This window comes from Micrasema longulum, unplaced genomic scaffold (genome assembly GCF_059751315.1).
Source record: "Micrasema longulum isolate JH-2025_06_02 unplaced genomic scaffold, ASM5975131v1 h1tg000453l, whole genome shotgun sequence".
Lineage (NCBI taxonomy): Eukaryota > Metazoa > Arthropoda > Insecta > Trichoptera > Brachycentridae > Micrasema > Micrasema longulum.
Genome location: NW_028277652.1, coordinates 1,868,801 through 1,889,890, shown reverse-complemented (window position 1 = coordinate 1,889,890; position 21,090 = coordinate 1,868,801). Strand labels below are relative to the sequence as shown.

The 21,090-nt window shown below is 30.2% G+C and overlaps 1 long non-coding RNA gene across 1 annotated transcript in view; it reads right to left on the bottom strand.

Moving 5' to 3' along the window:
• The window catches only part of LOC148281491 (uncharacterized), a 178,439-nt gene that overhangs the window by 61,066 nt on the left and 96,283 nt on the right, over positions 1-21,090 (bottom strand). The window contains exon 4 of the long non-coding RNA XR_015822345.1: positions 5,064-5,095. This is a non-coding gene — a long non-coding RNA (uncharacterized LOC148281491). The remainder of the gene's footprint in view (positions 1-5,063; positions 5,096-21,090) is intronic.

Genomic DNA, 21,090 nt, shown 5'->3' with positions numbered 1-21,090 from the left:
GAGGCTGTCTGGAGCAAAGCAGCAGACGATTAAAGAACTTTCTCATAGAAATCAAAATTTAAAATGTAAAAATGGGTTAAGCTATTATTCATCATTTCAAAAAAAAATCCAGTAAAAAATACATTTCAAAAACTCAACCAAATTATTTCCAGAATTACGAGTTCCTCGATGTGAGAAATTATCACTTGGACGGCAAGAATAACTCGAAGCTAACTTTGATGTCCATAATACGATTACACTCCCAACGAAAACTTGGCGTTGGCAAACTTATCACTCGCCTGAAATTGGCGAACGTGAACGTGCAGTATGAGAAGAAAGAAATCCCCAGACGAGAACCTGATCACAAGTCCAGAGGGGTGAGAACGAGAGGTGAAAATATAAAGAAACGGTGATGCTGCAAAATCCTACAAAATCGCGGGTCAAAAGTCGTCACATAATAGAGTATTGAATAATAATTGGATCCAGCTTCCCGGTTTTATTTGAAGGTTAAAAATTTACACATGGTTGTCGATATAGTTGTTAAGTAAATAACAGCATTTATCGATACTTTCGTTCCCATCCGTCCTTTGACCCATCCTTATGGTACCTACCAAACATCAAGATATAAGATATTCAAAATTAGAAGATTCGGATTTAGAACAAAAACCAAACAACATTTTTGACTTGACATAAAATCGGATAAAAAGTGGTTGGAATCGTCGCGCGTCGTGGAAAAAAATGTTATATTTTATAGTTCATTTTGTCATCCAGTGCCAGAAATTGAAGAACATTCAGATCAAATTAAAGGTAGGGATCCATTCCATGTTCCTATCCTTTCTCAAATATTTCCCAATCACAAAACTGAATGAAATTCGATTTTCATTTACAGTCCGCCTTTGCGTTAACAATCGTAAATTTCTATTATTTTTAGTGTGGACAAACCACAATTTAATAAAAATGTTCATAGCTTTATTATTTCACACACGCATGAGCCTGTAAAACTGGCTTATATGCATTATACATTAATGTCATTAAATGGCTAATTCTTTGAAAATGCGCGTAATTGCACGGCGCGTGGCGGATGGCAAATTTAGCAGAACTAAAAATTTTACTATGTCCTTTTAAGCATATATTTTTTTTTTGCACTACAACAGGCCAGGAGGCCCCATTACAGTGGTGAATTACATCACAGAACACCCAGGCTTGAGAAAAATCACCTTTTAATGTTTGTGTTCTCACCGGGAATCGAACCCGGAACCTTTCGTGAGTGAGTCAAGCGTCTTGACCACTACACCACGGAGGCCGCCAGAGTACTAGTACTCTACAAGGTATAACTAGAGTTTTTACTTATTTTTACCTTACTTCACTGGTCCATTAGAGTTAAGTCTAATTGTGTAAAATATTTAACTTTGTAACTGTACTGTATGTTTCCTAAATAAAAGAAAATAAATAAATAAATAAAAATAAAAAACTGTTTTTTTTTAAAACGTCTTCTCAAAACAGCTTAATTTGTGAAACGGTAACTGTTATTAAACAGCTTAAAATGTGGTGACTATATCTAAAAACATCGGTAAATTTCTTATCGTAGCTTTGTGATCGAGGTCCTGGGGTAGGAAACGGGGGAATGACATGGTATATTTGGCGATATTGGCAAACTTCCAATGGTAGCTAAATAAAGAATAGAAGGTGCCTACCTACATTAGCATTTCTATTGAATCTTTCGTCCGACTACCTCTCTCTGAATAAACCTTCAATCATAAAACAAGTCATTCACGGTAGACTATTATGCCATGATTGTAAGTTAAAATTAACTGTACAATAAGAATTTTCTGTAAGGGTGTAATACTAATGTTTGGATAATTTATGTAGCGCTATTTTTGTGAAAATCACCTCAAGGGCGCTGTACAATAAATAAATATCCCAACACGTCTTGCAGCTACAGAGCGCATGGACGGTTGGGATTCTAGTTCCTTGTCTCCAATTATGATATATATGAGCTGATAACAGAACGTCTTGCAGCTACAGAGCGAATGGACAATAATAAATCTAGCCCCTATTTACATTTTTATTTTTAAAAAAATATTTGACAATGAAGTTTAGAGTTTAAGTGATATTTTAAAAACGAAATAAAAAGCAAATTTATAAAATTGGAAGTTAGATAACAACAAGTCTTGCAGCTACTGAGCGCATGGACGGTTGAAATTCTAGACCCCATTTACTAAATTTAGATATTTGATAGTTGATAACATTTACATAATATGATAGTTAACATCACAAAAAGTCTTGCAGCTTCAAAACGCATCGACAAATGGAATTTCAACAATATAAGAATGATTTTAAAAAGTTAATAATAAAAAATAATTAAAAAAAACGCAAACATTGAGCAAAGAACTAGTAAGTATGGCAATTAAGTGTAACATAGAACCTGGCCCCCCAATCTTTTTTGAATCCGCATACTTACTATGCCAATAGGGAAATATCACTTTTTTACGATTCTAAACAAATAAGGGTCTGTAAAAAAATAAATAGGTACTGTCGAAAAAAATAAAAAATTTTGACGTGTAAGTATTTATATACATAACATTCCCGCGCAAACAGTCCATTGCATTGGGCACGCCCCTTATACGTCACGATTTAGTTAAATTTTAGACTTTGTTTGTGACCGCTTAAATTTAAATCGAACATCGTCACGAATCTTGACGAATCTCAATTGTCAAGGCCAAACATGTCGCGTTTTTGTAGAGACATATTTTTTCAACAGTTTGATTTCAAATGTTGTTCATGAAAATATTTATCTATATATCTATTAAAATATCCACAATATCCATATTGATTTTAAAAATACAATTATTTTTTCTCAATCCATTTTACAAATTTTAATTGGTATTCGTAGTATGTGATATTTCCCTATTGCAGTGTATATTGAATCTTTTGCTTTAGATTTTCAGCTGTTTAGAAAAACATGAAATATTTAGTATCACTTAGAGATATAGATCTTGTTAAGAATCGAAAACAGAATTCGTGAATGTTAGTCAAGCGCACTAACTACTACACCAAAAGTTGGTACAAACATCGACAAAAACTTTTGAATTTCGTATCTACTAATATGATTAATATCTAAAGCAATATGATATAAAAATGATCAAAAATTGTTATTCAATATTTGTATTAACCACCAACAGACTTTTCTATGTCTACCGGTTTCGAGACGTTCCCGTTTCTTCTTCAGGATACTAATTACACTAACATGCGTATCGTACTAATGTTGAACAAACACAACCACGATTATAGATATGTACAAAAAATTCTAACGAATTTAAAAAAAAATAAGAAACGGTTGAACTTTTGGAATTCAGTCGTTTCAACAATTTAACGCAGAAAAAATGAAAATAAAATAATCTTATGCTACTTTACTGTTGAATGTATATCGTTAAAAAATATGGTATAAGTCAAATTTATTCGATGGGATTTATCGGAAAACTTCACAAAACAAAATATTGGTATGTGGACTAATTACCTTGCTTGGAACTTAACCATTTTAAAATTTTAACATTTTCCACATTTTTAATATTGAACGCATATTGTAATAACCATGTTTTTATGTGAACTTAAACTATTATTGTTGTACATATGAGAACCGAACTCTTGAGTTTATAATTGATTTTGTTTTGAGATTTGAAAAGTTTTTTATAATTATTTTCAATAAAACATATTTTCAATTCAAATTATTTGTAGGAGTTTTTTTTGTGTGTATCAAAAATATGGCATTAAATCATGTATGATTCTGGGTTTGATTCCCGACAAGGCCGACATGAAACATTTATGTGCAGTTTGCAAATTTCTGACTAGAATTCAGAACTAGAAACCTAACCTGTATCTTTTAAATGTGAAACACTTGGAGCCAATAGCGTGTAGTATTTATAAACATGATAAAAATAAAATAGGAAAAAAATCATTAGTTACGTAAACCTTGAAGAAAAAACTTGTTTGCTTTGAAACCGGTCGATGGAAAAAAAATAGTGGTTAAAAACAAAGTTGTTTTATTTATTTTATTATAATGAATAACCCCCAGCTAGTGCTTCAAAAATTAAATTTGTATTTATTTTTCCTTTAAAAAAAGTTTTTTAACAACTTTTTATTCTACGCACCGAGAGTTAGATTCGGTACAATTTGAAAATGAAGTACCCTGTACTCTATTCGATGAGGTTGATGGTAGAAGAAAAAGAATTACAACGGAGAATTACATGGCGAAATTTGAGTAGGATAAGTATAATAATGATACCTTGAGCCTACCACTCCTACCGTTGACAAAATGGGTGCCGAGGTCACGTCACAATATCAAAGTGAAGACGAGGTGACAATATCCGTTTCCTCGTTGAAATTCCGGAAAATAATATCCCGTTCGCTGATTTGAAACTTTCACGTGACATCCTAGTTTTTACAAACAAAGAAAAAGCCACGAATATTGGCTTTCGCCAAAAAAAACATTTCAATCTTACGTTTATATTACAAGAAACGGAAGTAAATAAACCGGGTGTAAGGGATTTAGTAGACCAGAGAAAACACAGCCACCGAATGCGGAAAAAGAAAAAAGGAGTTTTTTAAAAATATATTTTGAGAAATAAATAGACAAGATTGTATATTTTTGATACAAAATTCAATGAACATAGGTTATAAAAATAGAAAAAAATATTTACTTTGAAAATAATTTATTTTAATTATAATTAAAAGCGTTGCATATAGGTATAATTAATACAGGATTAACATTATACCGTCTGTGTTCAGGACAAAAGAATCAAACCTCAACAATAGAAAAGGATGATTGATTAATTTTAATGTGTTTTTAACGTATCCAGTAGGTCTTATAATCGTACTTGCACATTCTAGCAAAAGGGTTTGAACTGCAAATAAGTATTTTAAAATGATTTAAGCCCATAAGTATGGGCTTAAATCATTTTGCTAGAATGAGTATAAGACACACGCAATCGGTTAAAAACTAATATAAAAAATATCACAACTTTAGCCAAAATTAAGGCTAAAAGCCTTTGTCGTAAACACAGTCGATATGTTATTGTTTTTCTTACCTTCTTCCACCCACAACTGGATAAATTTCGATCTGAAAAAGAAAAAAAACATAATTAATTTTTCGTTTATATTTCGTTTAATCGTTTAGTTCCTGATTTTTATAGCAAAAAAAGGTTTATTCCGTCGCATATCTGGGTGCTTTTCATTATTTAAAATTTAAAAAATTGAAATTAATTTATTTATTTTACCGGATTTTCAAATGTGAGTAACACTAAATAAAATGTAAAAACACAAGGTACTTTATGGCTCACTTAAAAAACAAAATGTTTCCAATATGGTAATTACAGCAAAAATACGGTATTTGGAAATTTTCGCGAGGTTGCCTCTTGAGGCCTTTTTTCGAGATTGGAAAATTTCGCTACGGTAATTAAACAAATAATCGTGATTTTTTTGTAAAAAACTGCCAATTTCGTGATTTTTTGATTAATTTTCTTCCATTTATTTGAAATAACCAACCACATTGTATATTGTCTTTCCCTTCTATTCTCATAACTTTTTTGAACAAATTGTTTTTAATTTAATTTCTATAAATCGACATATGTAAAAAAAGTGTTTCAGGCTACATTAAAAAAAAAAAAACACCACTGAACACTCTGAACAGGCAAATTTGATGAATTTTCCCAACTGTTTTAATAAGTGTAAATTTAAAAAAAAAGAATGAAAATAATAAACATAACTGAATTCAAGAAGTTACTTAATAATTCAGATGTTAAATATGAGTAATTAATTTTTAAAAAGTAATTCTATAATTTTGAAGGTAATTTCTTCAGTTTTTATACAATGCATTATTATTATCGTTTGTCACGCATTGCATTCTGTGAACAATTATAAATGGTGACGGGTCTTGCAATATTATATCCTGCATGTAATATATATATTTATGAGAGGCCACTATTTGCAAACCCGGAAAAAATCATCATCGTTTATATTAAGAAAATAACAAAAAAACTGGTACAATAATAGATTCAACTTTTTTGAATATTTTAATTTTTAATTTTTACTATCACCAGTTAATAAATTATATATTACTAGTGATGAAATAATTATGGTAACACCGAGAAACAAAAGTGAAATTATCTATTTAGTTTTGAAGATTGCCAACTTTGCAATACAAGTAGAGGTTGCCATGTTCGCAAAAATTCCAATAATTTATTTATTTATTAATGTATGCTTTGTTAAGTTAGTTCATAACATCTCGAGAACTAATATAAACTTATAATGATATTACGTTTTTTAACAAAATTTAACAAGAACATATCTAAATTTTTTTTTAAATTTTAAATTATTTTAATACTTTTTATTTATATTATTTCTTAAGTACAATGTGTTTTGAGCGTCTATTTTTTCTCCTCATTTGTAATCTTATCTTCTTTTCATCCCTAGTTTCATATGTGTGACATGTAGTTAAATGCCAATTATTTTCCCAAATAAAGCCGTATTTTGTATTGACAATGCTATTAAGGGTAAAAAAACAGACTCCCATTTTGAAAAAAGGCAAAGTCACGAAATTCTATTTTATATAAGGCAGTACAAAAATATTCTGAAATGGGAAAATACATTTATGAAGAATAAAAAAACAAATAAAATATACATATGTATGTACATTGCTATTATTAGAGCACACAAAATAATATGTTTATGTGTGCCCTATTTCGAGATTAAAAATAATAATTATTGTAAACAATTGTATTCTGAAAAAGTTTCAATTCATATCTGACTTTTATAAGATTTTAGATTTCGCCGGGTTTGCAATTGAATACACTCATGTATAGTATGTCTATTTGTCTGTCATTGTTCCTGAATAAAATAAATCAATAATGAAAAAATAAATATACGGACAGTACAAACATTAGTTTGAATACCATGTTAAATACCAAAACTAAATAATAAAAAAATAAAAAAATGTCTACTGGTTTTTAGTATATCAGCAAATAGACCATGCCTATATTGTCTATGCCAGATTTTTTTTCGGATGTATATTTTTTTATTAGGAAAAAATTCAGGCGTGAAACAATTTAATAAAAATATGTAAAACGCTTTATAGGATTTTTGTTGCACTTTATAATATCTAGGACAAGTTTGTATTCTCGACAAGAACAGTGTCAGTGTTTTCCCTCTTTTATAAATCCTTGAATTCTACAACAACAACAACAAACCATCACGCCGTTCCCCCGTAGGGGTAGGCAGAGGATAGAACGCCATAACACTCTATATTGGCATACAGACCTCGCTTCCTCTACATTAATGCATCTTCTCATGCACGCACGCCGATTATTCCCACTTTTGACATGTCCATCTTCAAGTATTTGATGGACTTGATCGTGCCATGTCTTTCTCGGTCTTCCTCGTTTTCCGCATCCATCAACATTTGCATCGTAGATCCTTTCAGCCGTTCTTTCGCTGTCCATTCGCTCTACATGTCCAAACCAACGCAGCACCCCTTTCTCGATTCTGTCAATAATGCATGTTTCAGCCTTACACACTTCACGGATCTCGACATTTGTGCACCTATCATACATCGTTTTACCACACATTCGCCTGGGGGATCGCATTTCGACAGCATTTAACCTACTTTCATCATTATTTTTCCAATTCCATACTTCGCTCCCATACATAAATCCTTGAATTCTATTTTTAGAAAAGAATATCCAGGTTTAAGTATTAATATTTTCAAGTTGTACGGATTCACGTTACAGCTCTGAGTAAGGTAATTTGTAATTTAATAACATGTGGAGAAATACGGATGCCCATGGGCTAAGCGGCTTTAAATTATTTACCTTAAATAAATAGGTAACACGTGCATTCCACGAAATTGTTTTATTTTTACCAATTACCCTTCTTTTGTATCAAAGGGTTAAACTTAGTGATAAGATATTTTTACTCAAGAAGTGTAATAGATTTAGAATACAAGGATAAGTAATTTGTGAGTAGAACCCGTCGCTTTGGAAAAGAAGAATGAGGGGATTAAAAGGGTTATTCTGTCACTCTTTTAGAATAAAATGCCTAACATTTGTACACTCATCGAGCGAATTAAAAGAGGTAAATTTTATTTCCAAATTTCCAGACCACTAATAAATTATATGGGGACATTTTTCCACAACATTTGATAACACAGTATTTTTTTATATATGTATCAACGAATTATTTTTACCAAACGGAGGGTGGCTGTCACAATGAGAAGTCCAGGATCCTGATTACAAAGGGAAGTAAAAAAATTGTCTACAATTGTACAATGTAATTTTCCTTACAAAAGTGAGCATATTCGTATGATTTTTTTTCGAAACATCTCCAATTACAGATCACCGAAGAGGATATCTTAATTTTTTATACAAATATACACGTTTTTGTACAGAAAATTCGATTTCACTTTGTAGACAATGGAAGATAACTATTTTAACTTCTCATTGTAATCGAGGCCCAAGACAGTGAAAAAGGGGGTCTGAAATATTAATTATTATTTAATTGACTTTTTTTTTATTTGGGAAAAACAACAGTTGTTATATTATAAGAATATAAAATATAGTACATACATCCAGTTAAAGTTTTTCACAAATATACTGAGAGAACATGTTACAAAGTAAAGATAAAAAATAATGTAACAATTATTTTACGAACATCATAATACCGTTAGCAGCACCGGGTGGTGCAAAAGGCACTGCATTTGTTATTTGTACACATCTCGATCGTTTGCTACACGAAGGTGAGGTGATTAGTAATACGCTTCAGATGCATGACCAGGGATAGTGAAATATGTATTGCAGTTAATAACCGTCTTTAAAAAAATCTTTCACGTACACCTTACTAGGAATCGAACCCTAGACCTGAAGTGTGGTAGGCGAGCGCAGTAATTAGTGCACTACGAGACTGCCTTATTTGCACTACCCGTATTTCCATTTTAAGGATTTATATTTACGAATAGCCGTCAAGTCGAAAATTCAACCCCGGGATTCAGGGTCTCGATCACAATGATAAGCTAACAAAGTTATCTTTAATTGTGTATAAAGTAAAATCGAAGCTTCTGTACGAAATGTTGTAAATTTGTATTTCTCTTATACAACATAGGTACTTGATTTATTTTGTATTATTTTTATTTCTAGACAATGTATTTTTTTTAACTAAATATTACTGACATTTCTATGTCTACTGGTTTCGAGATGTACCCGTCTCTTCTTCAGGACACCAATTGAACTAACATGCAAAACCCAAAGTTGTGAATGTTAGTTGCATTGATATCCTGACGAATGAACGGGTACGTCTCGAAACCAGTAGACTTAGAAAAGTCAGATATACAAATATTTTATTACATTTAGTAAAATGTTTAACCACAAAATTAATGCTTTAAGTATTAACAATACTTTCTTTTATTTCTTTATACTGTATTTCTTTAAGTACATGTTATTGTAGCAATATTAAAAAGCGATTTTTTATGTTATTTACTATCTTGTAAACATAATATTTTAATTTATTATTAATATTTATTATTTAATTATTTCAATACTTTTTATTTATTTTATTTCTTCAATACAATGGGTTTTAAGAGTCTGTTTTTTCAGAGAGACGTGTAGTTAAATTATTTATTTTATTTTTCTTTTCTTTTCATGGTTATGTCATACCATATATATATATATATATATATATATATATATATATATATATGCTATAACCTTTTTAATAATTGAAAAAGGAATGGCCCACGCTCAGACGCTGTAGTCTTTGTGGGCATTTTTTCCAATTCATGTTATAGCTTAATTTTAAGATGTATTTTTCTAAAGTGTATTTTTGTAATTATATTTCTATGTAAATAATAAATGTATTGAAAAAAAAGCCAGATTCTCCTAAATAAAGCCGTATGTTGAATTGTTAATGCTTTTAAAGGTAAAAAAACAGACTCCTATTTTGAAAAAAAGGCGAAGTCACGAAATTATATTTTATATAAGACAATAAAAAATAATAACAATATTAAAAAACGATTTTTTATGTTATTTACTATCTTGTAAACAGAATATACGAGTATGTTCAAATAATATTTACATATCTAATAATTTAATATTATAAAAGTGCCTGATCACTTGGCTATACCTTTTATGTTGGTGTTTTAGGTAATTAGGAAATCATAATAGCGGTTCTAAACCTAAACTTTCACTCGATTGATAAGGGTCGAGATAGAACCCACCACCTTTGATCTGTTTCATTAAACAGGGAGCTGAGCATTCTCCAGCGAACAGAAGTACCGCGAGCTTTTTAGCTCGCCTAAAATGATCAGCCCTTTTGGGGTTGAAAATATTTCGAAACCGAGGCTGAGGTTAAGAAATGTATAAAATATTAATCATAATCGTGCTAAAGAAAGAAATTTGATTTAAAAAGTGATATTATCAGCATGTCCCTATCTGCACCCAGTGGTGTAGAGGGCGCTACATTAGTAAATAAATTAAAATTGAATATATCAAAAACAAAATATATGAATAGCTGGAAAAAAATAATACCCCAGGGTTACAATATTAATATTGATCATTTATATATAAATTATGTGGACGAAATAAAGTATCTTGGGGTCTACTTGGACAGATATTTGAATTTCAAAGCACATTCTCAATATGTAACAAAAAAAAAATTCATTTCCGAGAAGATTACGAAATGTAATAGATATGAAAATTAGTATTCTTATCTTAGAGTATATACATCTTATACTCTAAGATTCTTATATATAACAATAATATCTCCACACATAAATAACTGTTCTTTCATTCTTTTTTTATGTAATGAAAGAAAAATTACAAATATACGAATTATTCAAAATAAGGCGATGAGGATTATACTCAAAAGAAATATCTATTCTAATGTAGAAATAATGCACAAAGAAATTGGCTTGCTCACAGTAAAGCAACAAACTAAATATAATATAGCAATTTTTATGCATAAAATAATTAAGGGGATGAATAAAATAAAAACAATAATAAAATTCAACCAACAATGTCATACATATAAAACAGGGGTAGAAAAAAGATAAGATTACCAATGAGGAGAAAAACAGAATCTCAAAACTCATTGTACAAGGGATTAAAGCTGTACAATGAGTTACCTGAAGAAATAAAGGAAATAGAAAAAATCGAAATATTTAAAATTAAATTGAAAAAATATGTTATTGAGAAATTTTGATAAAAAAATTGTAATTTTTTTAAAAGTTTATATTAGTTCTTAAGATGTTATGAAGTAACTTAATAAAGCATAAATAAATAAATAAATTAGTACACCAAATTCAGCGTATATTGATCATGTGTTGCATGAAGGTGAGTAATCAGTCTTAAGCTTCTGGTGTCGATCCGGAAAAAATGAAATATTGCAATATAAAATTACATTTAAAAACATTCACGTAAACTTTCTCAGGATTTGAATCCGGGACTTAGCTATGGTAGGCAAACGAGACCACCATTACACTACGAGGCGGACTTATTTCCACTCAATTTCCCTTTTCGGGAATTTTACCCGAGATCAACTATCGACTGGGAGTGACAGAACTGGGTCCGTGTTCTAACAGGAAGTTAATATTTATCTTCAATTTTATCAACAAAGTAAAATTAAGTTTTCTGAAAGAAAAATAGAATGTGTATACAATTTGTTTTTCTAAACATATTTAATTACAGGTAACCGACGAAGATACTTTGAATTCTCATACAAATATACATATTTTCGTACATAAATATCGGAGTTCGTTTATACAAGAATATTGAATCAGTTCAACACCGATTTTTGAGAAAGATAGGCTGGAGGTTGGGCTTATCCAGATACCAATATACGTATAATGAGTAAGAAACTAGCTTAAATATATCTTCTCTTCAAGACAGTCGAAATAAATCCGACCATCTAGTCCTATTTAAAATTCTCAACACACTCTTTGATGCGCCTGAACTACTGAGCTTAATAAAATTAAATATCCTAACTAGAAACCTCAGACAAAACTTACTATTTCATACCGACAACCATAGAATTAACTATGGTTTTCATTCCCCTATGCCTAGAATTCTTAGGTCTGTCAACAAACATATCAGTCTTGATTTCTTTGATAAGAAGTTGTCTTCTTTCAAACGATCACTGAATCAAAATCAACTATAAACACCTCTCTCTTGCTTTCACTCCCACCAAGCCTACTATATATTATTGTGTCTTTCTACTTTCCTTTATAATAATTTTTTATGTATAAATATGTCCTTAAAAATGCTTATTGGGCGTATATATAAATAGATACCGTCTCGTTATGTACCGATGAAGATTGCGTTCGGGCAGCTAACAAAGATGTCTCAAGACTTTTTGTGGACACCATCTTTTTTTAATTTTTAAAAAATTTATTAATTTATAAATTATATAACACAAAGTATTTTACAAGTATAATACGTTGAATTACATTCCCAGGAGTTACAACAGCTCAATTTGGGATATAAATAATCATCATCGCCTCATCGTTCCCTTTCCACATCTAATGGTGCATAGGGCACTGCATTGGTACACCAATCGCAGCGTATCTTAATCATTTTTGTTACATAAAGGTAAGATGATCAGTCTTACGCTTCAGGTACCAGTCCAAGGACTATGAAATATTCTAGTGTGAAAACACCCGTTTAAATAAATATTTCACATTAACCATGTCGGGAATCGAACCCGAGACCTCTTGCTTGGCAGGCTAACGCGCTGACCATAACACCACGAGGCCGACAATAATATTAACATTAAAAAAATAACACATATCGAGAACAACAAAGAAACAAAGCAAGTTTAGCACCTTTATAACTAAATATAGCACAACAATATATACGCCAAAAACCTTTTCTTACACAAGCAGAATAAATATACAAAAAAACGCTTTTAAGAATAAAAAAAAAGTAGTAAATGTACTAAGGGAGATAAGGTCATTAACATCACATGCCATGCAGATGATGCAGCCATAGTGATGATGAGAACATATCCAGCTCAGTAAGTAAACATCTAGATGCCTAAGAAATGTCGTATAGTAGAATGAACATATGACTATTGGAAACATAATTCGGATATGAGTGAGCGCACATGGAATGATGATGAAGCAATCGAGTCAAACGTCTTCAAACTCGTCTAGGATTCTTGTTTTATTTCACACGTAGAACTCGATTCGCAAAGCTACTCTCAGTCAAACACGTGAAAATTAAATTGTGTTTTTTTTTCTAAAATTCTCAAAATATAAATAACATATTGATCAATCAGAAAGCCGAATTATTCACAAAGAGTAATACGAATGTCTTCTTAATTCATTTGCAGTCTGAAGTTCTTGGTTAACAGAGTGTTCACAATATTACATGCATGCTCAGTGCTCACTCACGTGCTACGAATGTTAATGTAATGCACAGTCGTAACAGTTACATTTATTTTTACACAGGAATAGTAATCTTGGCAAAGAAACTCGACACTCTACTTTTCTATAAGCATATACGGAATATATACTTCACACACACTCGGCCACAAAAAGGCAGTTGAACCTCTGCATTAATAGGACTTCGTGGTCATTTTAAATGAGATTTTTTTACTATGTTATTTATTCATACAAATACACATGAGACTGTCTGCTTTATTGCACAGTTTGTCAATGTGAAACAGTACTATGTAGATCAAGGAATCGAATGGCATAGTAAGTTTGAACTGGTCAAATTTTGGACATTCAGCATTATTGCGTGGACCCTTCATATATATATTACAAAAAAATAAAAAATAACGTATCCCTAACTCTTATAAGGCCAAGATTCCTGTTTAAAGTTAGGATACAACTAATGGAAAGTGGAAGCATGTACATTATTAAATAAAAGCAAAATTAATACATAAACATAATTATATTTCAATTAACATCTGGACATAACGCTTAATAAAAAGTATGTGAATCTATGCAATATTTCGCATCAGTGTACTGCAATGGAATTATGTAATAGACTTGATTTTTCATAGAAAACTTGTATTATTTATTAATATATTTAACAGAAACACAGTCAACATTGAATTAATGACATAATAATGACAAGGTTTACAGACAGACCAGCGATGTTTCTAAATAAAAATCATACATATTAAATTATGGTACAACAAAAGTGTGTGTTTGTGTGTATTTGTATGAGAGTAAGTGGAGAGGTGTGTTCGTGTGTGGGAGTAAGTTTATTATATGTAAATAAATATGCACTGCGTACCTGATATAAAGAGATGAAAGTTTAGAGAACTAATTGAATGACAATGCAAACCTTTTAATATTTTCTGAAACTGATTAACTTACGTAATTTAAAAAAAATAATTGGTAAGATATTAACAAAAGATAAATATTTCATGCCACGATTGCGTCAATTAGTACGGAGTATAACAAAAAATGAATGAGTTAAGATTAATAAGCGATCACGCAGTTTAAATTAGATTTTTTATTCAAAAAATGTATTTGTAAACACTTCAATATTTTACAAATATCCTATAATAATTTGTTGATTTTTTAAAGTTATTTTATTTAACATAATTTAACATTTATCTGGTATAAAAATATTTATACTGTATATGTATATATATATATATTTATACTCTTTACCTATATTGAATATCTAAATATACATTTACTACAATAGACATTTTTAATACGACAATTATCAATTTTAAAACTTTCTTAAATGCACTGTTTGAAACAAATTATTAATGTCGTTATAAAACTTTCTTTTTCATACAATTCTTTCTCTGTTTTTGACGTGTATTATTATTATCTTATCTCTTTCTGATATTAATTTATCAAATATTTTTGTGTACCGTATATTATATTATTTTCACATATATACTTACTGTTAACTAATTTTCATTATTTGTTTTTAACAATAATTTGTTGATACCATTTTTTTTTAATTTTTTTTTTATACTTATAAGTATGTGAAAATGTATTTATTTTTTTGTTTGAATTCTTTACAAGTTATTTACAATTTGCTTTTCAATTCAATTACTTTTATTATATCCATATAAAACTATTTTTTTCTTTTTTACTATGTAAAGTTTCACTTTTTATTTTGCATGGCAGTATGCTTCTTATTGTTTCTAAATGTATACAAAAAAGCATTGTTTATCTTTTAAATTTTTACGCACTATGTTTGTACTTAACTGTATATTTTTTGTAAATTCCCCTTGGGCGTATAAATAAATAAATAAATAAACAAATAAAAATGGTCTTTCTATTTAAATTCATTAAAATAAATTTGTTCGTCATGCGTTTTCTTTATATATGCTTAAACCTTAAAGGGCCAATGTCGTTTATCGCGATATTACAGGAGAGTAATTTCTCAGATATTTTTGGCGTAATAATGAACTGTTTGACGAGTTTGATAATGAATATTAATAAAAACATTACCACATAATATGAATGTGTATATAAAAACACAATAGCATTTTTTTATTATTTACTAAAATCCTCTACAAAATGTTGGCAAGAAAAATAATAAACCTCACATTAGCCCTTTTAGATCCAATCCACGGATACATATAAAAAAAATGGAATTATATATTCTTCAAGTAGTCTTATTTGTTCTTTTTTTAGCTATTAAATTGCTGAAGTATTTGGGCACTTGATTGGTAAAAACTTAAATATTGACACTTGCATATACGAGTATTATACATCGGCCTTTCATTATATATACATAATACATATTTTAAATATTTAAGCATTTTATCTATTTAATTACATATATTTTTATTAAGTACAATCCTTTTTTTCTAAAACCCTGTTTTGAAATATTGCTAATTTATTCAGGTTACTGGCCCCTGCTAAATATAATATATAGGTACTGTAGAGCAATAATCGATATGTGGAGTTAATGATAATCAGTGGCGCTATAGTCTATTGTGGGCCCTACCTCCATCAAAATGTGTCTCCATTCCTCCATGCACCCTGAGGATCTTCTCCTGTTCGTCAGGCCAATTGCTATCATGTCACTTTCCGCATTATCCAGCCATATTAATTTTGATATGAATTCGCTTCGTCTGCTTTCCGGAGTGGTACTAAAAAATTACTGGAGGTACGATCCTAATTAATTCTGCAGACATGGTCCGAACACTGTAATCTCCTTAGTTTTATAAATTGTTGAATATAGGGTTCGCCATACAGTACCTCTAATTTATGATTAAATCGTTTCTTCCACACTCCATTTTAGTTTACAGCAGCATAAAATAACTATATTTCTTAATAAATTTATTTCAAATACTTGCATAATATATTCATCTCTTTTGGCCAAACCCAATATTCGGCACCATATGCTACGACCTTACGAAGAGTTTTGTAAATAATGGTCTTAGTTGTTTTTAGGAGCAATTTGGATATGTGGAGTTACTAAAGTTTTATAAATAAGTTCTGCGGTTTTTTTTTATCTAATATACTCAACTCAACCTTCCAAGAAGATATCTAATTCACTTTTTTAAGATATTATTTGATCTTTAGATATTATAATTCGTATTTTTAACTAACGGTTTGCTATTGAGTGATAAGATATTATTGTAAATAGTATAAAAAAGATAATACAAACAAAAAACACATACAAATAAAATTGTAATAGTAATACTCCAAACTGCAACTAAAACAAAATTTAAAAACATCTTACATAAAAATATTACATTCAAAAACTAAGATTATAAAGCAATTTAAATATTGAACGTATTACTGTTTTTTCCGTAATTTATTTGTACTGATTACATACACAGGCGCGCGTAATAGGTACGAGTATTATATAATTTGAATATTATTTATGTATTATTTGAAGAATGCAATATAATTATATAATAATGTACACATGTACATAATTTGTGATTTTTCCATCCGCATTGGATACATTCAACAAACTTCTATATATTTATGTGTTAGTCAATTGCTTATAAATATCATGAATACCTTAAATTAAGTCTTCAAACGCGTCAATTAAAGGTGTTTCAAAGTGATTTACCTTTACCTCCTCGAGCGCTTGAATGAATATCTTCGTTAGCAAATAAACGTTCAACTTTAAAACGTGTAATCGTCCATGTTTTATTTCTACTCCATTTAAAGGATAAAAAATTGTCTAAATAAGGATTCGTCGCCAACGTCTGCGCGTCTTGGGGAATAATCTGGCTCTCGCTTCAAGTTTTATTCAAAAACCTAATTTGAATTCTTTATTAAATGTTTTCAAAGGTGACTTTAATTAATCAATATGCTAATTCGGAACAAACTTTGGGGACATTGAATTTGAAGAAAGGAAGAAGCGTGTTTGAAATGTTTATGAGCTATATTAATTATTTGAATTCTGCAAAATCCTAGTATCTGATTAATACATTATTATTTTCTTTTCTTTTCATGGTCATGTCATACCATATTAATATGCTATAAACTTTTTAATAATTAAAAAAGGAATGGCCCACGCTCAGACGCTGTAGTCTTTGTGGGCATTTTTTACAATTTATGTAATAGCTTAATTTTACGATGTATTTTTCCAAAGTGTATTTTTGTAATTATATTTCTATGTAAATAATAATTGTATGGAAAAAAAAATTATTGAAAAAATGACAGATTCTCCCAAATAAAGCCGTATACTGAATTGATATTGCTATTAAAGGTAAAAGTGTATTTTTGATATTATATTTCCATGTAAATAATATATTCAAACTTTATCGAATTCTGTTGTAAGAATCCTTTCCTTTCTAACAATTTTAATCTTATTGTATACAATCATGCGTATGAAACAGAACCATAAAATTCTTAGAGAAAATCGTAAAAAATAAAATCAAGTGGAAATCAGCCCATTTCGTGGATCAGTGGTTAGCGCGTTTGCTTACCATGCATCTGGTTCAATATTCGGTAACGTCGATGTGAAAATTCTAATAAATAGGTGTTTTTTCACCGGCACGTGTCCTAATCCCTGTAGCGTAAGATTGGCCATCTTACATTAATGAATTTTATTTAACTATATGAAAAACAGTATAATTTACGTAGGTTAATAAAATCAATGTTTGTCGCAAGAGGCTAATAAGCAGTTCACAACGGAGTCCTGGTCCCGACCCTGATGTATGGGAGCGAAGTATGGACTTGGAAAAACAGGGATGAAAGTAGGCTGAATGCTGTCGAAATTTATTTATTTATATACGGCATTTCTGCCATTTACATATATGTTGTTTAAAGGGTGCTTGAAAAAAAAACGAGTATGATATATTAATATACTATATACACATTATAAATTACTTGAAATACATACATATTTTAGCGTAATTAAATTTATAATAAGTTTCCTACAAAATAACAAAATACTTTAATCAATCAAATTATAACCATTCTAACCCGATCTCCTGAAATTCGATCTCTCAGGCGAATGTGTGGTAAAACTATAAACGATAGATGCACAAGTGTTGAGATCAGTACATTATGTAAAGCTGAGACCAGCATTATCGACGAAATCAAGAAAGGAGTTCTGCGCTGGTTTGGACATGTAGAGCGAATGGACAGTGAAATAACAGCTTAGAATATTTACAGCGCGAATGTTGAGGGATGAAGAAATAGAGTAAGGCCGAGAAAGATATGGCATGACCAAATCCAACAAATGCTTGAAGATGGACATGTAAAAAGTTGGAATAATCGGCGCGCGTGTATGAGAAGATGTATGAATGTAGAGGAAGCGAGATCTGTATGCAAAAATAGAGTGATGTGGCGTTCTATCATCTCTGCCTACGCTCATGGGGAAACGGCGTGGTGGTTTGTTGTTGTTGTTGTAAATAAACACGTATGGAAAGTAGTATATGTATATGCATCGAGTTGAATGATGAACAAATATTATAATGTGTGGCACAACCCGATCTATATTGGAAATATGTACCCTATGCACTATTATGCACGGATAAATGTGTGATGAATAATAATGCGTGTGCTTGAGATTTCAAAAACAGTGGAAAATACGTTAACCCAATAATGGAAAAAAATATTTATGAAGAAAAAAACATATCAAAATTTAAAATAATGGTCAAGACATATGTGATAAACAATTTATAAATTAAATATATTTTCAATGTTATTATTAGAACACACATAACAATATGTATGATATGTGTGGCCTACTTTAAGATTTAAATAAAATAAATAAATAATCCCCAATTCTTCTCACATATTTTTTTCACATTTTACGAGAGGTTACGCCCTCAGTTTAAGGGTCTTTCTACGTTTTCTAACTTCAAAACAACATCCACGGGATTAATAGCAAAAAAGTTCCAAAAATACATTAATTTGTTTATTTATTTACAAACATAAGTTTATTGTACATTATTTGAGACAATAAGTCCCAACTCCATGGGACGAAAGGTCCTGTGTTGAGATGGGACGAGCAAATATATGACACAGAAACATGAGTTTATCACCACAAATATAGGATTAGAAACAAAAAAATAAAATATTTAAAATATTAAAAAAATATAATATGGTAAACAGTGAACTAAAGATGGCTCCTGCAATGGTAGCCGAAACGTCGGATCAAATCCAACATACACGGTATCACCCAAAAAAGATACATAATAGTGAACTAAAGAATTCGGAAAATCATCAAGGAGTTTCCTACTCAAATCCCTCCCACTAAGGAAAATCCAGTCCTCAACTCCTTTCATGAAAATATTTTTTGTCCTTGAGAGCTTAATACGTTCTTCCAAAATATTGAACCCTCTCGGTGCGATAAATGAGAGATGTCTCTGAGCAAAAGTCGTACAGGTTTTGGGTATGACATAATTCCTGCTCTGGGAAAACCTTTGCTGATTTTGCTGAGACCAGAAGTGTGTAAGTGTTTTTTTTAGGTACAGTTGTCTCATATCCAGCACCTTCATGTATTGGAATAGCTGTTCTGACGGGTATGTTGGAGGAAGCCGGAACATTATTCTCAATAATAATTTCTGTGAAATAATGAGCGGCTTGAAAATGATTTCAATGTTTCAAAATACTGACGTCTGAAGATGTTATTATCGTGATTGTTACTTATAACTAGCGTTTTTGTCGAAGCATTTTCAATAGAAAATAAATTATTGAAAAAACAAAAGATACACAAAAATAGAAAAAATAATATTTGTAAATCATGCCGACGAACAGCCAGCCACTGACGTCCAGAACGTTGAGAACCGAATGCTTTGTAAAGTAGGAGAGCGTGGTTAGGGCTCTCAGGAGGTATCCACAGCATTTAGCCAAAAAAGCTGACATACACAAATATAACACCAGACAACAACAACACTATTTATAACTATAGGTACTTATGTACTTTTTTAGGTAAATATTAAATACATTTTTAGAAAATAATCTGTTTTTTGCATTTTATTTTTTATTATAGCTCGATTCAATAATCAGTTTTCGTGAGATTTATTAGAAATTGTTAGAACTCGCGGATTCTAGAGAAAATATTACATAATAGAAAATTTATCGACCTGAGTAAAATGCAACGAATACACTTCGTTTGCGTGTCAAATGAAAACTGACAAGCCAGACGCGTGATTTTAACAGTAAAAAATAACTAGAACTGTCACAAAACGAGGATGAAAATCAGTATCCCGATATTGTAAAAGTTATGTGTCCCAAATAGGAATGTTGGCACCAAATGGGTTAAATGAAACTGTTGTTAATTAAAATATTAATTGTATCGTTACACATTAAACATATTTTACATTTATTAATATGGGATATATGAACAATATATATATATAAACTAACACGCTTAATACTTAATATTATATAACAATATTTATTACGAATACAACATTTTTCCTTTTATGTTTGCAAAGAGAAAATGTAATTTCAATAAAAAACGGGGATGAAAGAATGAATCAAACCATGAAATATACGAAGTTGTTCTGAGAGCCTCTGAAAATCATTTTATAGGGCATGAAAGTTCAGGAAATTGAAAATAAATACAGAGAAGTTCAACACTCAACATATACCATTTGTCATAACACCTAAACGAATTTCCCGGAGAGAGAGAAAATACTTTTCGCGCGAAGGATCATTTTCTATTTCGG